We start from the raw sequence: 23,183 nt of genomic DNA, 5'->3' as shown, positions 1-23,183 counted from the left end.
AGGTCTGAAGGGAGAATTTTCAGGGCAAGGCAAGAATAGTCCTCAAAGAAAGGCAAGAACAGTCTTCAAAGCAAGGCAAAAGTAGTCAAACCTGAGGGAGTGTAATCTGAAAACAAACATTCCTGGCAAAAGCCCCTCCACATAGCATCTCCTTAAATTCTACTGTCCAGTGAACCTCATAAGGAGGGGCAGGGGGCTCTCCTCCTTGATAAAAATATATTAGTTTAAAAATAAAATAGTTCTTTAAACCCATTCATATCCTATGTTTCCTGGAGGAGAAGGGGGAAGAATGTATTGCCTCCTATGCAAACTATGCTACCACAAAGAAGAGGGAGTCAAGCTATTCTCCGAAGCACCTGAAAGCAGGACAAGAAGCAACGGATGGAAACTAGTCAAGGAGAGAAGCAACCTAGAACTAAGGAGAAACTTCCTGACAGAACAATTAACCAGTGGAACAACCTGCCTCCAGAGGTGGTGAATGCTCCAACACTGGAGGCTTTTAAGAAGAGACTGGACAGCCATTTGCCTGAAATGGTATAGGATGACCTCCAAGGTCTCTTCCAACTTTATATTATTATTATTATTATTATTATTATTATTATTATTATTATTATTATTATTATTATTATTTATTGCTCTTTGATATGTATAACCTTTTTACTATTGTTTGATCTGTATAACCTTTTCTCACCATTGTATCTGCTGAGAGATAGAGACATGTTAATTCTTAAGAAGTACTTAGCAAAACAAATGTAAACCAAAAGGTTTTTTTTTAATGTACTGATTAGGCGATCTGGACAAGAATGTAACCTTTGAAGTCTTTCAAATGGACTGAAAGGGAGGGGAATGGGAAGGCGGCATGATAGGGATGTATATAATGCATTCGAGTGTGGTTTCTGTTTTTAGATGCTTCCTGTTGAAGTATCTCTGAGATTCACCACATTTTGCAAACTGCTTTTTCTATATTCTGCAGAATAAACTCTTTTCTTACCAATCCAATTTTGTTGGTGTTTTAAATGCACTTCTAACAAATTGGCTGCCCAACGTGGGGCATAGGGAGTCTGTTGGTGCATCTTCGGGAGGCGAAATCAGCTGAGGAAGGCATGCCCCATTGATTTCAATGGTCCAAGGTTGCAGTCGCAGGTCGAGGAGGCGGAACAGAACCAGGCCCACGGACCAAATAGTGATTGGTAAGAACTGAGAGAGGGGACCAGAGAATTACCAGAATAAGAACCGGGCAACTTCATGCACAAACCTAGGTGAGTAAAACTTGGGGTAAACCAAGGAGTAAAACCTAGGCAGTTGGGAGAAGGTTGGATAGGACAGTTTGAGTCTGAGATCTGTGAGAGGTGTGTGTGAGATGCCCCGAGGGCCCTAAAGGCTGGCAAGGTGAAGCGAGAGCGGACTCCTAAGTACGCATTTCCATACCTCCATGAGGAGATTGGTCAGAAAAGGAGGAAGTGGCTTGGTGAAGCGAACCATGGTCTCATTAGGTTGGTAAGGAGAACAGAATTGTGCAGTAAACCAACCATGGGTAATTCGGGAGGGTCCCAGGAGAGGAAGTGTGTGAAAAAGATTAGGAATAACCCAAAACTAAAAATAGATCCCCACAGTCCATTAGGGAGATTATTAGAAAACGGGGGAAAAAAACCATATATCAAACTGATCATTAAGTTAAATTTAACAAAAGAAGATATGGTAAATTTGTGCTGCTTCATATGGTGGGAGGATGAAAAAACTGAGTGGCCCCGATTAGGAACTAATGATTATTTCATCTGCTAGAACTTTTTTTTTTATTGAAAAGTTTTAACATACATTTTATCTTTAACAGTCCCCCTCCCCCTCCCTCCCCCTCTCCCCCTCCCCCCCGACTTCCCAGAGCTAAGTACAAGGTATAAAAACAAAAAAAAAAACAATCATAAACATCCATATGCTAACAACCATAAACTCTAAAATCTATCACTCTCTGGCTCATATAGGATAATACACTATTAATATTAAATATATATAGAAAAAAAGGGAAAATAGAAAAAGAAAAGGAAGACTTATTCAAATGCTACATGAAACTTTTTAGTCCTATATTTGTTCTGGATATACTCAATCCATTTTCTCCATTCCATAATATAACGTTCTTGCGAGTGATCTTTCAAATAAGCCGAAATCTTTGCCATCTCTGCCAGGTCAGAAACCTTTAAAGTCCATTCTATGGTCGGCAGTTCCTCCTTCTTCCAATACTGACCTATTAAGAGTCTTGCTGCCGTAATTAAATTCAACATCAACTTAGTGTCCACAACCGTAGCATCTGTAATTATTCCCAACAAAAAAAGTTGCAGACAAAACTTTATCCTTTGCTTGAAAATCTTCTGCATATTCCACCAAATTTTTATCCAAAAGGCCTTAACCTTTTTGTAAGTCCACCATATGTGAAAATATGTTGCATCTTCATCGCCACACCTCCAGAATTTTGGCTGATAATTCGGGTACATACTTGCAAGTTTTTTAGGATCTAAATGCCATCTATAAAACATTTTATAAAAGTTCTCTCTTAAATTTTGAGCTTGTGTAAATTTTACGTTCCTCACCCAAATCTTTTCCCACGTGTCCATTGTAATAACTTCTTGGATGTTTTGGGCCCATTTTATCATACAATCCTTAACAAGTTCTGTTTCTGAGTCAATCTCTATCAATGCAAGATATATCCGTTTAATATGTGCTGGTCCCTGATTTCTCATTTGCTTTATCAGATTTTCATCAGTCATTGTAAAACCAGTTTTCTGGTCTTCTTTCCACCTGGCCCGTAGCTGAATATATTGAAACCAAGTTTGAACAATCTTCTCATCTCGCAAGAGGCTGTATGGTTTCAGACACCAGACATTTCTTTCCAAGCTTAAAATCTCCTTATACGTAGTCACATCATGTTTAAAACCAACATTTATATTTTCTATTGCGTGTTTTGGAATTGCCCACAAAGGTATCTTACAGTCTAACTTATGTCTATACTTCTTCCAAACTCTCAGCAATGCCTGTCTTAAAATATGCACTCTAAACACATTATCTACCTTCTTATCATACAACAAATATGCATGCCAGCCAAACAGCAAATCGTGGCCCTCAAGATTTAATAATCTCTCTTGTGTCAAATTAATCCAATCACTTATACCTGCTAACGCAGCAGCTTCATAATATAATTTAAGATTAGGCATTTTAAGACCACCTCTTTCACGCGTATCCTGCATAATCTTAAGTTTAACTCGTGGCCTTTTCCCTGCCCAGACAAATTTATTGATACCTCGCTGCCATTCCTCCAGATTAGAATCTTTCTTAAGAACCGGTATCATTTGAAATAAAAAAAATTTAGGCAGGACATTCATTTTCACTGCTGCGATTCGCCCCAACAAAGACAATTGCAGTTTTTCCCAACTCTCCATTTCTTTTTGAATTTTTCCCCATAATTTTTCATAGTTATTTTTATATAATTTTGTATTAGAGGGCGACAGAAGCACCCCCAAATATTTGACCCTTTTAACAATCTCAAATCCAGTTAACCCTTCTAAAAGGGCCTTTTGCGATGCTGTCATGTTTTTAGCCAAAATTTTAGTTTTTTGTACATTAACTTTAAATCCAGAAACCTTCCCATATTGCATTATTATCTCCATCAGGTCCACAACAGAGCTCTCCGGCTGGGTCACTGTAACAACCAGATCGTCTGCGAACGCTCTCAATCTATAATCCTGATCTCTAATTTGTATACCCTTAATTCTTTCCGAGTTCCGTATTTTTACCAATAATATCTCCAATGTTAACACAAATAACAAAGGCGATAACGGGCACCCTTGCCTTGTACCCTTCTCAATATTACATGCTTCTGTCAAGCTATTATTAACTATTATTCAGGCTGTTTGTTTTTGATATAATGCCCTAATTGGTTGCAGAAATTTATCCCCAAAATTCATTTTATCTAAAACTTTCATCAAAAATTGCCAGTTCAATTGATCAAAGGCTTTTTCAGCATCTAAAAAAATTAGCGCCGCAGGGATCTGGTTGTTCCTTTCCAAAAATTCCAACACATCAACTATATGCCTCACGTTATTTTTCATTTGCCTACCACTAATAAACCCAGTTTGATCCCCATGAATCACCTGTTGCAGAACCCTCATCAATCTATTAGCCAACACCTTAGCAAATATCTTGTAATCTGTATTTAAAAGTGATATCGGTCTGTAGTTTTTTACTTGAGTAACATCTTGGTCTTCCTTCGGAATCAAAGAAATAAAAGTGTTGCGTCGAGCGACCGATCAGGGTTCTGGCCTCAACTCTTAAAGCCCCGTAACAGGGGTGAGAATTTAGAGGGACCCTCGCAAGAGTGAACACCTTGAATATGGAAGGATTTTGCCCTTTGCCACCGACCCAGTGTGCCGGATGTTCCGACGATCACACTTGGGAACTGCGATAGCGCAGGAACAGGATCCTAGGACAAACTGAGGCACCAACACAAGTTTGTTCAAGGTGAGAGAGCACAGAGTGCCCGGGGGTGGATGGTGTTGCCCCCTGAACAGCTTTGCACAGCACTCTTTTATTGAGCAGTTTCATCAGGGAGGGGGAAGTACACATATGAGAGAGCAACATATGGAAAGTCATAGGAAAACATAACTCATTGCATACAACTGCTAATGAAGAGAGCAAAAGTCATCACAGGAAACAATAAAGCATAGCTTATCGTATACAAATGCTAACAGAGAACTGCTAATGAAGAGGGCAAAGGTCATCACAGGAAACAATAAAGCATAGCTTATCGTATACAAATGCTAACAGAACTGCTAATGAAGAGGGCAAAGGTCATCACAGGAAACAATAAAGCATAGCTTATCGTATACAAATGCTAACAGAGAAGACAAGGGTTGTCACAGGAAGGCATAACTTGAGGCAAGGACAATTACAAGAGACATTATCACAGGAAGGCATAACTTGAGGCAAGGACAATTACAAGAGACAGGAAGCCATATCTTGAGGCAAGGGCAATTACAGGAGACAAGTCTTGTATATACAATTGTAAATGGAGCAGGAGACAGAGGTTTATCACTAGAGACAGGAATGCAGAACTTTATAACTTTCAATATAGAAGGCAAAAAGGTCTTTTGGGAGTCTAGGATAACTACAACTCCTCCTTTTCTGTTTTTTAAGGCCAATTACTGAGAAGGCCCCTCAATGTAGTCCAGAACTTTCTCTTCTAGGACACTTATGCGGGAAAAAGAGAAATCCTTCGATACCTCCTGTGCCGGCGCCAGTGTTCCTTTCAAAGAGTGTTGGTGTGAGGGTTCATCAGAGGTAAATTCTAAAAGAGGATGTTTGCATTCACTGTCAACAGTGTGTTTCATCAACAGAATGTCATCGCTAATGCTGCTCAGCCTTCGTTGTAGAAAATCTAAAAGTTTACCCATAACACATGGGCCAATTGCACATGCAAGTAATAATAAAATTAAAGGACCAGCTATGGCTGAGAAAAGGGTGGTCAGCCAGGGAGAGAAGTTAAACATTCCTTGATACCAAGTATAATGCTGGGAGCATTCCCCTTCTCTGTCTTTCAATCGTTTGTTTAATTCTGCCATGGAGTCAAGCACAATACCTGAGTTATCAGTGTAAATGCAGAATCTGTATGTTCCACCTCAAAGTTGAGGAGGGATGGGTTTTTAGAGGTGCTCCCTCGGGAGAGCCAAGAGGCGAACGAGCCCAAAAGGCATATTTATTTTCCTCTTTAGGAGACAAAGGAGTCTCTAGTTCAAATTGAGCATTAGGCTCTTCTGAATCCTCCTGGGGAAGGGATTGATACTTACTGTGCCATAAGGAATCAATTTGTTTAACAGCTCTCTGTTCAGCTATCAAAGAAATACTGTTAGTAATACTTCTGATAAAAATAGGCAAGACACAAGGTAAAATAATGCATCCTAATACAATCATACCAATTAAAGCTACAATAGCTTGTAAACCAGGTAATTTGGGAAACCAGGAGCCAAGTAATTCCTGAAAGTTGAAACCATTTCAAGTTTGGACAGGAACATGAGCTACAGAGTTCACATAGATGATGATGGTAGACTCGTTGTTAACAACAGGTTGTTCCTTCTGGGTCCATGCGATGGGCAAAAACAGTGTGAAAAGAGTCATTTTTGACTGGAACCAATGTCAAAGGTGTGAGCCATTGTAAAGAACGGGATGGGATAGCTGGTGAAGTGGAGGCACAATGAAATGCTGCAGGCTGAGTAGGCGGCAAAACTTTGACGTCTGGGGTAAGCTTTCAGATGGAATTGTGTTTTAGTGGCATCAGTCAGTGGTGTTAAAGCTGAAAAAAGTCACAAACCATGCTGTCATCTTTAATGGGTTCTGCAGTTGTGTTTGTGGAGGCATGATACAGACGAACGTGGCGACCGGGGATCCACAGCACTTTGTCTGGCAGTTGAGCAGCTGCGTAGCCTCTTCCCCAAGTGAGAAGGTCTGCAGGGCCTTTCCAAGTTAGGTCTGGAAGTTGGCGATACCACACTTTGGGTTTAGGCTGATCTGCAACTGGAGATGAAAAATGCTGCTCTGCAGCTGTGGTTAAGGGATAGCCAGTCAAGTTGGAAAAGTTTAGAGTGTAGAGCAGACATGTCAAACACAAGGCCCGGGGGCTGGATCCGGCCCGCAAAGTGGTTTCATGCGGCCCACGAAGCCATCCTGGAAACAGTGAGGGAACGGCCCCCGCTGCCTTGGCCCTGGCCCAGAGACCCTCCTTCTGCCAGAGACCCTCAGATCTGTCCCACTACTGCCCAGACCCCCATAGGCACCCTTGAGGCGAATGAGGTAGAGCTGGCCACGCCCACCCAGTAGGCCATATGCACTCTAGCCACGCCCACTCAGTAGGCCATGCCCACCCAGTAGGCCACACCCACCCGGCCCCCTGAGGGCAACCGCAATGCTGATGCGGCCCTCAATGAAATTGAGTTTGACACCCCTGGTGTAGAGGCAAAGATTAAGAGTTTCTTGCACTGCTGGGAGGTTGGGGTTTCGTTTTCCCCCGTTCTGATTTTTATAACGATCTAAAGCATGTTTCAAGGTTTGGTTAGCCCTTTCCACCAAGGCTTGGCCTTGGCTATTATATGGAATTCCGAATTTGTGTGTTATTTGCCAATGATGACAAAATTTTGCCATGGCTTGACTGCTGTAGGCAGGGCCATTATCTGTTTTGAGTTCTTTTGGACATCCCAGCACTGCAAAGGTCCAAATACAATGATTAATGACATGTTTGGTAGCTTCTCCCCTTTGGGGGGTAGCCATGATGAATCCTGAAAAGGTATCAATTGAAACATGCAAATACTTCCATGGGGCAAATGGTGCATATTGTGTGACATCCATTTGCCAAATTTGGCAAGGCTCCAATCCCCTTGGATTTACACCCATAGGAATTGCAGTTGCTTGTTTGCTGCATGTTGGGCACTGCTGGCGAATTGCAATTGCTTCTGCAGCGGTGATGCCAAACTGCTTTTGTAAAGCTTTGGAATTTTGATGAAAATATGAATGACTTTCCCAGGGGGTGAGGGGTTGCAAAGAACAGGCTGAAGGTCCGGAGGCAGCCTGATCTGCAACATTGTTTCCCTCTTGCAAAAAACCTGGAAAAGGCTGATAACTACGAATGTGAGCAACAAAAACAGGATGTTGGCGTTCAAAAAGCAAATTTTGCAAGGTTAAAAAAAAAAGTTGCAACAAATCTGGTTGAATGGAGGGGGATAAATAAGATCCATAAATCACTTGAATTGTGTGATAAACATAAAAGCTATCCACAATAAGATTCAAAGGTTGAAATGAAAAAAATTGACAGGCCAAAATTGAAGCAGCCAGTTCAGCTTTTTGAGCTGACCGCTGGGGTGTTGTTTGCTTGGTTCTCCATTGACCATTTTCCAACCAGGCACAGGCGCCACACTCCTTGCTCCCATCTGCAAAAACTGTAACAGCCAAATGTAGGGGGTGAGGAGACAAGGGTGACAACCAGTCAATGGGTACAGTGCGAACAATTTGCATTGCAAACAATAATCGGGTGGTGGGTGGCAAGAAACCTTGCCATGCCAATCAGCTAAGGAAAATTGCAATTCACTTGAGGTTTGAAAAAATGATTCCCAAATTTGCAAAGACATAGGCACAAAAAGAGTGTCTATCTCCAGCCCAATCAAGGCTTTCGTTCGGTGACGGATTTTAAAAATCAATTGAGCTAATTGTGCTTCTCTGGTTAAAACAGAAACTTTGGGCGTGTGGGATAAATGAATCCACTCCAAAATTTTCAATTGGTTAGCACATTAAACAATAGCAGCAGTAAATAGTCCAGGCGTGTTTAAAATAATAGCAGCAAAAGGAACATCCGACTCCCATCATGCAACATCCACCTCTCACATTCACAAATCTGTGCAAACCAATTTAAAAACCACTTTTCTGTTTCTCCCTTCTATATCCATTCATTCACTGCCCTTCTGCCACTCTGGCCTAACTTCTGTCTTTTCTGCTTCCACAGCTTCTATCAACTTTTGCATGAGCCAACTGTTTCTCTTAGCTATTAATCAATCCTCTACATTTCTCTTCTCCAAAAGTATTGAAGATTCCATAATCATATTTGGAGTCAGTGTATATGTTCCTCCTTTCCTGTATTAACAATCTCAGAGCCTGTTGTAAGGTATAAAATCCACAGGCTAGTGCTGATTAAGGGAGGGAAATTCTCCCAGATATCACCTTCTATCAATGTGTCCTGCACACAGACACAAAAACCACAAAAACAAAAAAACAAAAACAAAAAACAACTCCACAAAAAGATCAGAGTAATTTCTTTTGGGTGATGTTTAACTAAAACTCAAAGAATTCAAAAAAACTTGTCCAACAAATAATCTCTCCTCTTTCGAGTAAAAAAAATTGCAAGCTGAAACTGCAAGAGTGGGCATCAAGTTTCACATCCACCCCCCTTTCTCAGACTGGAATTCTAAGCAGAGAAAAAAAATGGTTAAAAGGACCAGCCACCCCCCCTCTTCTGGCTGTCTCTCCCTTTCTCACTCTTAAAGTAACAGAGCGGGGTTGGGGGGGGTAAAAGAAACTTTACAAAAATCTCACCACCAAAAAAAATAGTTTGCTCTCCTTTACATGCATTTTCCATAAATTCTCTCACACATCCTCCATGGCTTTTACAACAATAAAATCTGCAGTTTACTGTTCCTTTCACAGCCTGGGACGGGGTGGGGGGTGGTAGGTGGGTTTGAGGGCTAAAACACTCACATTTACATATCAGCAAATTAACTCATTCACTTCCATTCTGACTGCTTGCATAAACAATTTCACATACAAAAATTTCATTTCATACTTTCTCCAGACAAACCAAACATTGTTAAATAAGGCCTTTTTGTTTGCTGTTATCAGAGAGGATTTTGACCCTCTTCCAAGTCTTGGAAATAACACAGAACAACACAGACAGACATATATACACACATACTATTAAAACAACATTTATTTAAAACAGAACAAAACACACATATCAATTTGGGGTTTTAGGCCAAAACAATAATCCAAAGAGCTAGATTAAAAGAAAAAGATAGAAGAAAAACTTGATTTTATTTCTTTGATTTTTCTTTTCTTTAGGTTTACAACAACTACTTTCCTATTCTTTGATTTGGTAGACCAGAATTGTCAATTTAGCTTGGCTCGGAGCCTGCAATGGGAAGCTAGATCTCAGACAAGTCCAGGCAGTTGAAATCAACAGGCGCGCCCCTGGACTTTACTGAGAACAGCTCGCCCCAAGAGGCTCTTTCAAGCCCCACATAAGCCAATTTTAACAGGAGTTCATTTCGGGCATATTCATAATTGATCCCTATTTACTCCTTGAGGTAATCCAGCAAGAATTTTTTCTCTATTTCTTTTTTATTTATATTCAGATTCCCAAACAAGATATTGTGATAGAGTCAAAACCATGTTAGCTTACCTATACTTATTAAAAATCCTTGCACATAGTTGATCAATTCATGATGCAAGGTTGTATACTCGTGGATTGGTTAACCTCCGGCTGCTGGTGCCGGCAAAAAATTAACAGGATAATAAGGAGGGGGAGCAGGAGAAACTGAAAAGGCTTAATGAAAAAGAGAATCAGTGAAAAGTTCAGAGGGGTTAGAAGCATTAAGAGGAAAAGAAATGTCAGCCTTTGTTGTCGGGCTGGCTGACTGCCCCCCTTCTAGATTCCCTGCTGGGGGCCAGAAGAGGCGTGGCCAAACAGCATGCAATAATCAGCGATGGTCATATGAGTGCCAAGGTAATTCAAACCTGTGATCAGGCCGAGAGTGTATTTAGAATGAAGGCCATATTGAGTCACAGCAGCTTTAATGTCCTTAATAGTTTTTGGAGTCAGAGGAGTATAAACAGGTAGTTCGGGTGGAGGTGGAGGGGGGGCAGCAGCACAAGCTTCTAAATCCTCTGGATCTAATATCCCGGAGGCATGAGCTGCAAGCATAGAGTGAACAAAAGGTGCCCCTTGAGTGGGGCGGGGAGGCGGAGGAGGGAGATTTGGAGAAGGAGGAGGAGGAAAGGGGGGAGGAGGGGGTTTAGAAATAGTAATGGCAACAAGCTCAGAGGCTTTTTCCTCTTTGTCGGGAGCAGAGAGAGGGACAGGCACAGCAGGGCAAAGAGAAGAGGCAGAAGGAAGATTCTCCGGAGGCAGAGCAGAGGGGGGGACAGGCACAGCAATAGGAGGAAGTTTCTCTGATTTTTCATAGGGTGCGGGCGGCACGGATGAAGGCGGAAGATCAGAAGAGTGATCAAGAGGTTTAGAGGTAGAAGATGTCAGATCTAAAGGAGATGGCAAAAGTTTTAATGCTGCCATCACCGCTTGCCATGCGGACAAAATGTCAGCAGGCACCCTGGGATGACTGTGAAGATATTTACCTAGCTTTTCCCAGGTTATAACAGACAAAGTGCCTGATTCCGGATAAGCCGGACAATTTTTGTTAATATATTGTAAAAGTTTTGTTAAAAGTCTCTTTCCTACAGAATGGACCATGGTGCCATTGTGTTTTTGAACAAAATTAGTATTCTGCACTATATTAAAAAGTTCGTCCCTATGACCTGACGAAACTTTGAAATTAGAAGCCTTCTCCGAGGTGCGTGGTAACAGGAGTGCAGGCAGTACACCCCTAGACAGGAGACGTACTGTGGAGTTGAAGCCGCGATCCAACGGACGAGCCCCCAGTTGTTCCGTCGAGCGACCGATCAGGGTCCCGGCCTCAACTCTTAAAGCCCTGTAACAGGGGTGAGAATTTAGAGGGACCCTCGCAAGGGTGAACACCTTGAATATGGAAGGATTTTGCCCTTTGCCACCGACCCAGTGTGCCGGACATTCCGACGGTCACACTTGGGAACTGCGATAGCACAGGAACAGGATCCTAGGACAAACTGAGGCACCAACACAAGTTTGTTCAAGGTGAGAGAGCACAGAGTGCCCGGGGGTGGATGGTGTTGCCCCCCGAACAGCTTTGCACATCACTCTTTTATTGAGCAGTTTCATCAGGGAGGGGGAAGTACACATATGAGAGAGCAACATATGGAAGGTCATAGGAAAACATAACTCATTGCATACAACTGCTAATGAAGAGAGCAAAAGTCATCACAGGAAACAATAAAGCATAGCTTATCGTATACAAATGCTAACAGAGAACTGCTAATGAAGAGGGCAAAGGTCATCACAGGAAACAATAAAGCATAGCTTATCGTATACAAATGCTAACAGAGAAGACAAGGGTTGTCACAGGAAGGCATAACTTGAGGCAAGGACAATTACAAGAGACATTATCACAGGAAGGCATAACTTGAGGCAAGGACAATTACAAGAGACAGGAAGCCATATCTTGAAGCAAGGGCAATTACAGGAGACAAGTCTTGTATATACAATTGTAAATGGAGCAGGAGACAGAGGTTTATCACTAGAGACAGGAATGCAGAACTTTATAACTTTCAATATAGAAGGCAAAAAGGTCTTTTGGGAGTCTAGGATAACTACATAAAAGCAGTTCTCCAAGACAGAGGCACCTTTCCCCCTCTCTGGATTATCTGGAACAATTCCTTTAACGGTTTTATCAACTCTAATTGTAAATTTTTGTAGTAAGCCGCAGTCAGACCATCCGTACCTGGCGCTTTATCCACCTTCAACTCCTTAATTGCTGTAAGAATTTCTTCTTCTGTAATCAATTGATTAATCTCCTCTTTTTGTACTTGCGTAAGAACCGGGATGCTAGCATTCTCCAAATAAACATCAATGTCTTTTTCATTAATCTTCTCCTTAGCATATAATTTAGAATAAAAATCCACAAAGGCTTCCTTAATAAGATCCTGTTGAAACACAACCTTTCCCTTATGTTCAATTTTGTCTATATTAGAAGCCCTTTGCTTTTTCCTTAGTCTGTAAGCTAGCCATCTACCTGGCTTATTAGCATTGCAAAAAGTATTATGCCTGGCAAACCACAGATTGGTTGCCACCTGGTCAGCCATTAGTTTATCAAATTGTCCTCTTAATAGCTTAATAACCTCCTTAGTCTTCACATCCAATGGATTCAGAATCAAGGCCTTCTCTTTTTCCTTAATTTCATTCTCCAATTCTTTCCTTCTAGCTTCCAAAGTACGTCTATGTTTATTATTCATATATATCAACACCCCTCTCATATAGGCCTTGCTAGCATCCCAAACCATGTCCATAGAAATATCCTTATTCATATTAATTTCAAAAAAATCCTTCATCCGCTGTTTACATTCTTCCACATTTTTCTGATTTCTAAACAAGTTCTCATTTACGCGCCACGAGTGCCTATCTCTATTGTCCTTATTGATCTCTAACCATACTGGACTATGGTCAGAAATAGCTCTTGCACAGATCTTTACCTTCTTAATCCTAGAAAAAAAATCGTTAGTCAACAAAATGAAGTCAATCCTGGAAAAAGATTGATGTCTATCAGAAAAAAAAGTATAATCCTTTTCATGCGGGTGTGTGTCATGCCAAATGTCTCGCAGTTCCAAATCATCCTTCATTTCAAAAAAAGATTTAGGCAATCTGGCATGACACGGAACATGCTTAAAAAAACCAGCCTTATCCATCTGTACATCCAAAACACCATTCCAGTCCCCCATAAAAATAAACGATTTGTAATCCAACTGAGTAAGCTTTGTATGAAGTAAACTAAAAAAGTCAGCTTGTTGTTGTTGTTGATTAGGAGCATACAATCCAACTAAAAGCGTTTTTTTGCCTTCTAGCAACAAATCTATCATAACTTAATCTTCCATGCTTATCTGCTTCAATTAAGTCCGCTGTTAAAGCACTTTTAACATAGACAACCACTCCGTTTTTCTTATTCATCGCAGAGGCGACAAATTGCATGCCCAACCTTGAGTTCAATAAAAACTTTTGGTCCATAGCCCTAATATGCATTTCTTGCAAGCATATAACATCAATCTTAAATTGTTTTAAATATTGAAAAACTTTCTTTCTCTTCTGAGGCGAATTTAGTCCATTAACGTTCCAGGTTAGAAATTTAGTCGCCATGCTTGTCATCCCGAAGCTGTTGGAGCACATCTTTAATAGCCCCTCTGTCTCCTTTGGGCTGCGCTCCTCCCACTGCCTCGCTGTAAGTACGCTTTGAAAGTTCCATAAACTTCTGCTGGTCTTGTTCTTTTATTTGTTTTGCTCTTTTTAAAGCAGCACGCGTCACCCTCTGCTCTCCAGCATCAGCCAACGAAGTTATAGTTTGATCCCCTCCAGCACCATTCTCCTCTGTCTGTCCATCTTTGGCCTCTTGAGGTTTTCCTTCTCCAGATCCCTTTGCAGCTTCCAGAAGTGATAGTGGGGTTGCTTTTAAAACATTATTGTAGAAATCACACGCCTGTGTCACAGTAACCAGACGGTATCTTTTACCTTCATGCATCACCACCAATCCAACTGGAATCTCCCATCTGAACCTTATATCACGTTGCTTAAGTTCCTGCACAAGAAATGCAAAGTCCTTCCTTCTCCTTAAAATCTTTGGAGGAATTTCCTTTAAAACCAAAACTTCTTGGTCAGCAACCATTACTTTAGTATCATAGGCGGCTTGAATAACTTCATCTCTAGTTTCTCTCTTTGCAAAATAAACCACCACATCTCTAGGTAGCTTTCTCTGTCTAGCAATCCATGAGTTTACATGAAAGACTTTATCCATGCATCCCTTTATTTCAGATGCTGGCTGACCCAATACTGCTTCCAGAGCCTCAGAAATCAGCTGCTTTAGGTCTTCTTTGATATTTTCTTTTAAGCCTCTGATTCTAACAGCATACTGCATCTGATGATACTGAACAAGACTCAATTCTCTGTCCATTTTGTCTCTTAAATCTTCATTCTCCAATATCTTTACTTCTAATATAGCATTCTTTTGAGTCAGATCTTCCACTTTTTCATCCAAACCTTGCACACATTCAGCCACACTTTCCACTGTAGACAAAATGTCTACCCTCATCGCACTGAATTTCTCTTCCATCCTCTCTTCTATCCTCTCCTCCAGTTTCTCCAGTTTCTCCTCCACCTTTGCCAACTTATCACCCAGTGTTTCTAAGATTACCTGGGCTTGTTTTTCAAGAGCATCTTGTAAATCCTTCGATGTCAATGCAGCAGGAGGAAGCAAAGCTTGCAATGATGTCTGTTGCACCGGGGAAGTTCCAGCACTCCGAAGAGTTTTTGAGGGAGGTTTAGCCGCCATCTTTTTACTTTCACTTGTTGCGCACTTTCACTTTAAGTTTAAAAAGTCCATTAAGCTAGAGAGTAAAAATAAAAGTCCTCTTCACCTTGTCCTCCTGTACCGCTCTGCCTGCTCCTTTTTATTCCAGGGTCTTTCCTTCTGGCAGGGGTGGTCGCAAACGCCTGGCTCTGCTCCAAAAATTCCGGAGCAGAGACGCTGAACAGCTGGGAGCAACCCAGGCTACGGGGGAGTTCAATCCTTCAGCCGCCCAAGCTTTAAGCTCAGGTGGCCCCGGAGAACTCAACCCCTACCTGGGGCCTCACCCCCTCCTCTTCTCCCGGGGAGGGGGCTTCAAATCCACCCGAACTGCTGATCGGTGCTGTTTCGGGTGAAAACAACACAGCTGAGCAGTGGGCAGCCTGAAACGGCTGTCTCTGGCGCCGTGCCGCCACCGGAAGACATCTGCTAGAACTTATATGATTACGTTAAAACTAAGGTTTGTAAATCCCTAGATAATGAGATAGATTATTCCCTGGTCTGGAATCTGGGCAAATGGAGCAAATATATCAGAAAAAAGTCCTTATGTCTTGTTAGAAGATGAAGAAGGGGAAGAAGATGAAAAGAGAAAATATTTACCTCCACCATATAGTCCGGGTCCAATTAACATTGCCCAGGCTTATACTAACAACTATAAATTCTAAAATCCATCACTCTCTAGCTTATATAGGATAAGACACACCTTAGCAATATTAAATATATATAAAAAACTAGAATAGTTTATGATTGCCTTTTTATATATATATATACCTTGTATTTAGCTCTGGGAAGTCGGGGGGGGGAGGTGGGGGGGGGAGCAGGGAGGGGGAAGGGGGTTTTTTTAAAGGAAAACTGTATTTTAAAACTTTTCAATAAACATTGCCCAGGCTTCACCAGGTGCACCATCACCCCCAGGGAGCCCCCAAATAAGACAAAAAGTCAATCAGTATAAAGCCTTATGGAAAGAATTGGAACAATGTATAAAAATTATATAGAGGACTTTCTGTTTAAACCCATAGAGAAAAAGGATACAACGTTTCCCTTGAGAGAGGTTCCTAACGGAATAAACGGCCAAGGTCAACCAATAATAAGTTTTGTAGAGGATCCGCTCCGGGCATCAGAGCTGAGAGCTTTTAGGAAAGAAGTGAAAAAAATGATAGAGGATCCTTTAGGAGCAGCTGAACAGTTAGACAATTTATTAGGACCAAGCATGTATACAGTATGTGGGATGAGTTAATGGCTGTACAAAACACATTGTTCTTGGCGGAAGAGAGGCAATTGATCCAGACCGCTGCGATACGATTTTGGGAGCGGGACCATCCCCCTTTGAATAATAATAATAATAATAATAATAATAATAATAATAATAATAATAATAATAATAATAATAATAATAATAATAATAATAAAATTTATTTTATTTATTAATGGGATTTATATCCCGCTCTATCTCCCGAGGGACTCAGGGCGGCTAACAACAACAAAACTTAAAGGTCTCTGTACAGTAAATTAAAAATAAAAATTTGAAATAAATTAAAATAAATTAAAGAATAGAGTTAGAATTGTAAATATAATTAAAATCCCTGTCAGTCTAGGTCAGCCAGGTGGAAAAGGAGTGTTTTGAGGCTGCGGCGAAAGGACTGGAGATCTTGGCCCATCCGAAGCTCAGGGGGGAGCTGGTTCCACAGGGCTGGCGCTCCCACAGAGAAGGCTCTTCCCCTGGGGGTCGCAAGCCGACATTGTCTAGCCGACGGTACCCTGAGGAGGCCTTCTCTGTGTGAGCGTACTGGGCGATGGGAATTCGTTCCCGGCAGCAGATGGTCCTGCAAGTATCCCGGGCCTAAGCCATGTAGGGCTTTAAAGGTAAGAACCAGCACCTTAAATCTCATTATAATAATATAATATAATATAATATAATATAATATAATATAATATAATATAATATAATATAATATAATATAATATAATATAATATAATATAATATAATAATATTATAATATAATATAATATAATATAATATAATATAATATAATATAATATAATATAATATAATATAATATAATATAATATAATATTATAATAGGGGATGATAAAATTCCCATTGTGAGACCTAATTGGGATAATAACAATCAGGCACATAGGACAAATATGGAAGACATGAGGAACATAATTATAAGGGGAATAAAAGAGGCAGTCCCAAAAACACAAAATATGACAAAGGCTCTAAGCCTTGAGCAGGAAAAGGAGGAATCCCCTGCCGCCTTCTTGCAAAGATTAAAGGACACTATGAGAAGGTATTCAGGATTGGATCCTGATGATGATGCAAATGTGCCGATCATCAGAATCCAGTTTGTGACTAAGGCTTGGCCAGATATTTCAAGGTAATTGCAAAAAATGGAGAATTGGACTACCGAATCTATAGATGATTTATTAAAAGCGGCTCAGAAAGTGTATGTCGAGAGAGACGCAGATAAAGCGAAGCAGAAAGGGAGAGTGATGGTAGCCACAGTTAAAGAGGTAGTGAGACAGCAAGAACCCTCACCTCCCTGAGCTCTGGAAGGAGAACCAGGACATGGGAGAGCAGATTGAGACAGGGGAGGTTGGAATCAGGGATTCAGGGGAAGGACACAGGGAAGTAGGAATGGCATGGGTCGGGAGGAATGCATAAGGAGATGCTTTGGGTTTGGCCAGCCCAGACATTTTAAGAAAGATTGTCCCATGCAACAGTGGGAAATGCAAGTGTACAGGTTAATGGAGGGGGATGAGGAGCAACATTAGGGATGTCAGGGGCACTTTATATTTCAGTCCCATGGAGAGCCCTTGATAAATTACTGGTGGGACCCAGTGAAGAGGAATTAGTATTTCTGATAGATACAGGAGCAGCCCAGACTTCTGCTTCTGTATTAACTCCAGAAATGAAATTGAGTAGGCGAGTGATCAGAGTTTCTGGGGTGAAAGGGGAAGGATTTGAAGTCCCCAAAATCAATTCCCTGGAAATTAAAGTAAAAGATGGGGGACAGAAAATTAAGATTGAGATGTTATATATTCCTGAGACTGGAGTAAACCTATTAGGGTGAGACGCTCTGATGGCATTACAATTAAATTAGAATTCAAACCTGAGACATTCATGAGAAAACTGACTCAGGAGGAGGAGGATAAAATCAACCCATCTGTTGGGTGAAAGAGAGGAACCCGGGGGGGGGGATGTTACAGATTCCCCCTTTGAAAATCAGCTTGAAAGAACCCAATGAAATAATTAGGCAGAAACAATATCCCATTTCAATGGAAGGAAGAAAAGGTCTACACCCAGTGATTGATGCCCTCTTAAAGGATGGTCTTTTGGAATCCTCTATGTAACCTTATAATACTCCAATATTACCAGTAAAGAAACCAGATGGAACTTTCAAAATGGTCCAGAATCTTAGGCTCCTGAACAGAATTGTTCAGACCTGGCACCCCGTTGTGCCAAATCCCTACACTTTAATGGGGAGAATTCCCCCAGACTACCAATGGCTTAGAGTAGTGGACCTGAAGGATGCCTTTTGGCCACATCCTCTAGATCAAGTGTTGAGACCCATGTTTGCATTTGAATGGGAGAATCCTTACACAGGAAGGAAACAACAGTACCAATGGCCTGTACTCCCTCAGGGGTTTACAAAATCTCCCAACTTATTTGGACAGGACTTAGAACAAGTTTTGGAGGCTTTGCAGTTGCCCAAGGGGACCTGTTTAATACAGTATGTGGATGATCTTCTAATCTCTGGAAAAAAGAAAGCAGAAACTATTGATGCTACCAATGCATTACTAAACTTTCTGGGACAACAGGGACTAAGAGTTTCCAAAACCAAATTGCAATATGTGGAAAGGGAGGTGAAATACTTAGGACATTTAATTAGTGAAGGGAGTTGGCAAATCACCCCTGATAGAATAGAAGGGGTAGCCTCACAGCCCCTACCAAAAAACAAAAAGCAACTGAGAAAATTCCTAGGATTGGTGGGATATTGCAGGTTGTGGATTGATGGATATGCAGATTTAACTAAATGCTTATATTCAAATCCTTATATTAATAGAAGCTGAACCATGGGATTTAAAATGGGAGGGCCATGAAATAAGTAACTTTGAAAATCTGAAGCAAGCTTCTGTGTTAACTTTGCCAAATTTAGAAAGACCCTTTCATTTGTTTGTGAATACAGAAAATGGAATAGTACAGGGAGTGTTGACTCAAAACTGGGCTGGCCAAAGAAAGCCAGTCACTTTCCTCTCAAAGATTATGGACCCTGTAATAAGGGGGTGGCCTATATGCGTACAGGCAATAGCAGCCACAGCGCTTTTGGTTCAAGAAAGTAGAAAACTAACCTTTGGGGGAGCTTTTATTGTAAGTACCCCCCATCAAGTCAGAACAATATTTCAACAAAAAGCAGGAAGGTGGCTTACAGATTCTAGAATTCTAAAATATGAAACCATACTAATGCAAATGAATGACCTGGTACTAACCACTGATCACAATTTAAACCCTGCCCAGTTTCTGGCCAACACTAGACAAACAGATCAAGAGGGTTTGGAACAGAGGTGATTGATTTGCAAACAAAAATCAGACCAGATTTGGAAGAAGGTGGGGAGGCATTATTTATAGATGGCTCCTCTCGAGTAGAGGATGGGTTAAAGAGAAATGGGTATGCAATTATAAATGGACACACCAAAGAGTTGGTAGAATCCGGTAACCTGCCAAAGGATTGATCACCCAAACTTGCGAACTCTATGCATTAAATCAGGCCCTAAAAATGTTAGAAAACAAGGTTGGAACTGTTTATACGGATTCAAAATACGCCTTTGGGGTGGTCCATACCTTTGGAAAAATTTGGGTGGAAAGGGGAATGATTAACAGCAAAGGAAAGGAATTGATTCATGAAGGGCTGATCCAACAGATAATGGAAGCCCTCCCTTCCAGTTACCAAAAAGAATTGCCATAACCCATCACATCAGAGGGGCAATTCTTTTGAAAGTGTGGGAAATAGGATTGTGGATGAAGAAGCCAAGAGGGCAGCAAATTAAGAAAGTATAAATGTCTTAATACCCATTGTAGAAACACCAGAAGAGATCCCTGTGTTTTCAGAAACAGAAAAAGAAATAATGCAGATAGGTTGGCAACAAGGAGAGAAGGGTGAATGGTTTCTCCCGGATAGAAGGCAGGTAATCAATAAACCCATAGCATGAGGATTATTGGAGAAGTTACACGAAGGAAGCCACTGGGGGGGTTCAGGCATTGGTGGATGAGCTCCTGAAACATTATGGATGTATTGGAATTTATACCTTGGCCAAACAAGTCACTGAAAAATGTCTCCTATGCAAGAAAACTGACAGACAAGCTATGAGAAAACAGCAACTAGGAGGGAGGCCACCTGCCCTAAGACTCTTTCAATGCATTCAGGTGGATTTCACCGAGCTGCCTAGAATAGGCAAACTGAAGTTTCTGTTGGTTACAACAGACCATCTAACCGGATGGACAGATGCATATCCTTGTAGTATCAAGAGTAATACTAGATCAGATTATTCCTAGATATGGGATGGTCACTCAAATTGATAGCAACCAGGGGAGCCATTTCACAGCAAAGGTATTGCAGAATATTATGGAAGTCTTGGGAATAAGTTGGAAATTTCATACAGCTTGGCTTGCAGCCAGCGGTGGAAAAGTTAAAAGGGCTAATGCAAAGATAAAGGAATCATTAACTAAACTAATTTTAGAGACCCACATGCCCTGAACTAAGTGCCTGCCACTGGCACTGTTAAGAATCAGGACTCAGCCACGAAAAGACATAGGACTGTCTCCCTATGAATTATTATTTGGAGTTGCTTTTACCCCAGGACAAATTTGTATAGACTCACTCTAAACTCGAGACAGAGTACTGAAGCAATATGTACATACACTGTCCAGATATTTTGATTTTCTCAGGAAACAAGGATTGCTGGCACAAACACCTCCCTTGGAGTTTCCAGTCCACAGATTCCAGATCGGAAATTGGGTGCTGATCCGGAGTTGGAAGGACGAAAAGCTGGTTTCAGAGTGGGAAGGCCCTTTCCAGGTGCTGCTGAAATCTGAAACAGCAGTATGAATGGCAGAAAAAGGCTGGACACATTACACTCGTGTGAAAGGACCAGTAGATGTTCCAACTGAATGGAGAAGTGTGCCTCAGCCTGATCCTTTGAAGTTGGTAATAAGAAAAAACAAAATATAGAGACATTAGAAAAAGAGGTTTTTATATGTTGGTTTTGTGACTGTACTGTTGATTGTACCCATTGCCCAGACTGTGCACCAACACACAGAGACTGCAGAGAGAAGTGTGATATAGTGATCATTGATGTCCTGAATACAGATCTCAGCCCCTGTTAAGTACTTTTCCAGGGCTGGACAGAATTGGGATAATGATAGACTTCTATATGGCTCTGATTACAGGAGTAATTAAGATTTAGATGATAGTGGGAATAGTAGGATTTGGAAACACATGCAAAAGTCAAAGTACAGATAACCCTGATAATTGTAATGCTTGTGTCAAAATCACTAAAATGGGTAATAAAATAACCAAAACTCTGACATATCATACTCAGATGAGCTGCAAGTTGGTGGTAGGAATGTATGTTCATAATACTACTCGATTTCTCCTTTGTAATGAAACAGGAAGGATTACATGCGTTGACCCCTCTAGTGTGGAATATCAGACAACCATTCAGGTATTTGCCCTAGAAAATGGAAGGAGCCAAAAGCTATTTTTATTAGGACAAAGTACCAGTACCTCTGCAAATCACAGAAGTAGAATCTGCTTTCATGCCTGCTATGCCATGAAATTTAGTCCTTGGACCACCTGTGGTGACCTGAGTTGGCAGTGGAGTTACCTCACACAAAGGATATATGTTTACAGTGGGGTTTCCCAGACATATTGGTATTCCAATGATAAAGGTCCATCTAGAGTGTGGACAGAGAAGGGCAGTTGGTTTAATTTAACCAAGGGGGTCGGACAATCTGATTGTTTAGAAGACCATTGCACCCCCATCTGTTTATATTTTGTAGATCCCAATGAAGTGTTACAAGAATATGGGCTGGGAATTGAGAGTGTGGGAAAGGACCCCAGCACCCACATCTCCATTAACATAACCAGGAAAAACCTGACCCCAATCGAAAGGAGGTTATTTCATTCCTTTTATGAGGAACTTGAAAAGGCCCATCACCCTGATACTCTGGGACTCACTTTTCTCACCAGAAATCTGTTTATAGATCTAGCTGAATGAATAGCTATGACCCTGGGAGTAAAGAATTGTTATGTATGTGGTGTGATGAATATGGGCAAACAATGGCCCTGCGAAGCCAAAGAGGTTGATATCCAAGATAGCAATATTACGTCTACATGGACTACTAAATTAGCAAAGAGAAGTCAAAAGTGGGCCCTAACTACATCCATTATAGGTTACTTCTGCTTTCAAAGAAACTGCTTCAAAAATCAGGAGGAAGTAGGAATTATGGTATGCGAAGGTCAGAGATCTTACAGGGACTCAAGTATTCAGAATTGGGGAACCATGCATAGTATTGATTATAATCCCTTTAATAATACAGTTTTACAGGGATTATTGAACAATGCATCCCAAGAATGGCCTGCTCCGCAAGGATTTTATTGGATATGTGGAAAGTTTGCATATACCAACTTACCTAACAATTGGTGTGGTTCATGTGTATTGGGAAATATAAAACCCAGCTTTTTCCTACTTCCTGTTCCTCAAGGAGAAAAACTTGGAATAGCAGTATACGAGGATAGGGGAGCTAGGAAAAAGTGATCAGTGAAAATTGGAGAGTGGAAGGATAATGAATGGCCTCCTGAATGCATAATAGCAGTCTACGGGCCGGCCACATGGGCTGAGGATGGATCATGGGGATATAGGACTCCAATTTATATGCTAAATTGTATTATTAGGCTACAAGCAGTTTTGGAAATTATCACTAATGAAACAGCGCTAGCATTAAATAAGTTGGCTAAACAAAGTACCCAAATGATAACTGCAATTTATCAAAATAGGTTAGCATTGGATTATTTAGTGGCAGAAGAAGGGGGAGTTTGTGGAAAATTTAATTTCACCAATTGTTGTCTACAAATAAACGATGAAGGAAAAGCCATTGAGAAAATAACAAATTTATTTATTTATTATTTATTTATTTTATTTATTTGATTTATATACCGCCCTTCTCCTGAAGGACTCAGGGCGGTGTACAGGGCAATAAAAATAAGAATACATTAGTTAAAATAATATTAAAACCCAAATCCATCAGGCCAGGCCGGCTTGTTCGAATAGATAAGTTTTTAGATCACGCCGGAAGGAGCGAAGGTCGGGGGCCATCCGGAATTCAGCCGGTAAGCGGTTCC

The 23,183-nt window shown here is 41.0% G+C and overlaps 1 long non-coding RNA gene across 1 annotated transcript; it reads left to right on the top strand.

Moving 5' to 3' along the window:
• The first annotated feature begins 1,205 nt into the window (after window positions 1-1,205).
• On the top strand, window positions 1,206-21,367 carry LOC310648969. Its single transcript, XR_014494190.1, has 2 exons — window positions 1,206-1,259; window positions 20,729-21,367. It is a non-coding gene; the product is annotated as an uncharacterized lncRNA (long non-coding RNA).
• The last annotated feature ends 1,816 nt before the right edge of the window (window positions 21,368-23,183 follow it).

The sequence above is a fragment of the Vipera ursinii genome (genome assembly GCF_947247035.1).
Source record: "Vipera ursinii genome assembly, chromosome: Z".
NCBI classification, from domain to species: domain Eukaryota; kingdom Metazoa; phylum Chordata; class Lepidosauria; order Squamata; family Viperidae; genus Vipera; species Vipera ursinii.
Note: the sequence above shows the minus strand (reverse complement) of the source record. Positions and strands in the feature narration are given on the sequence as shown.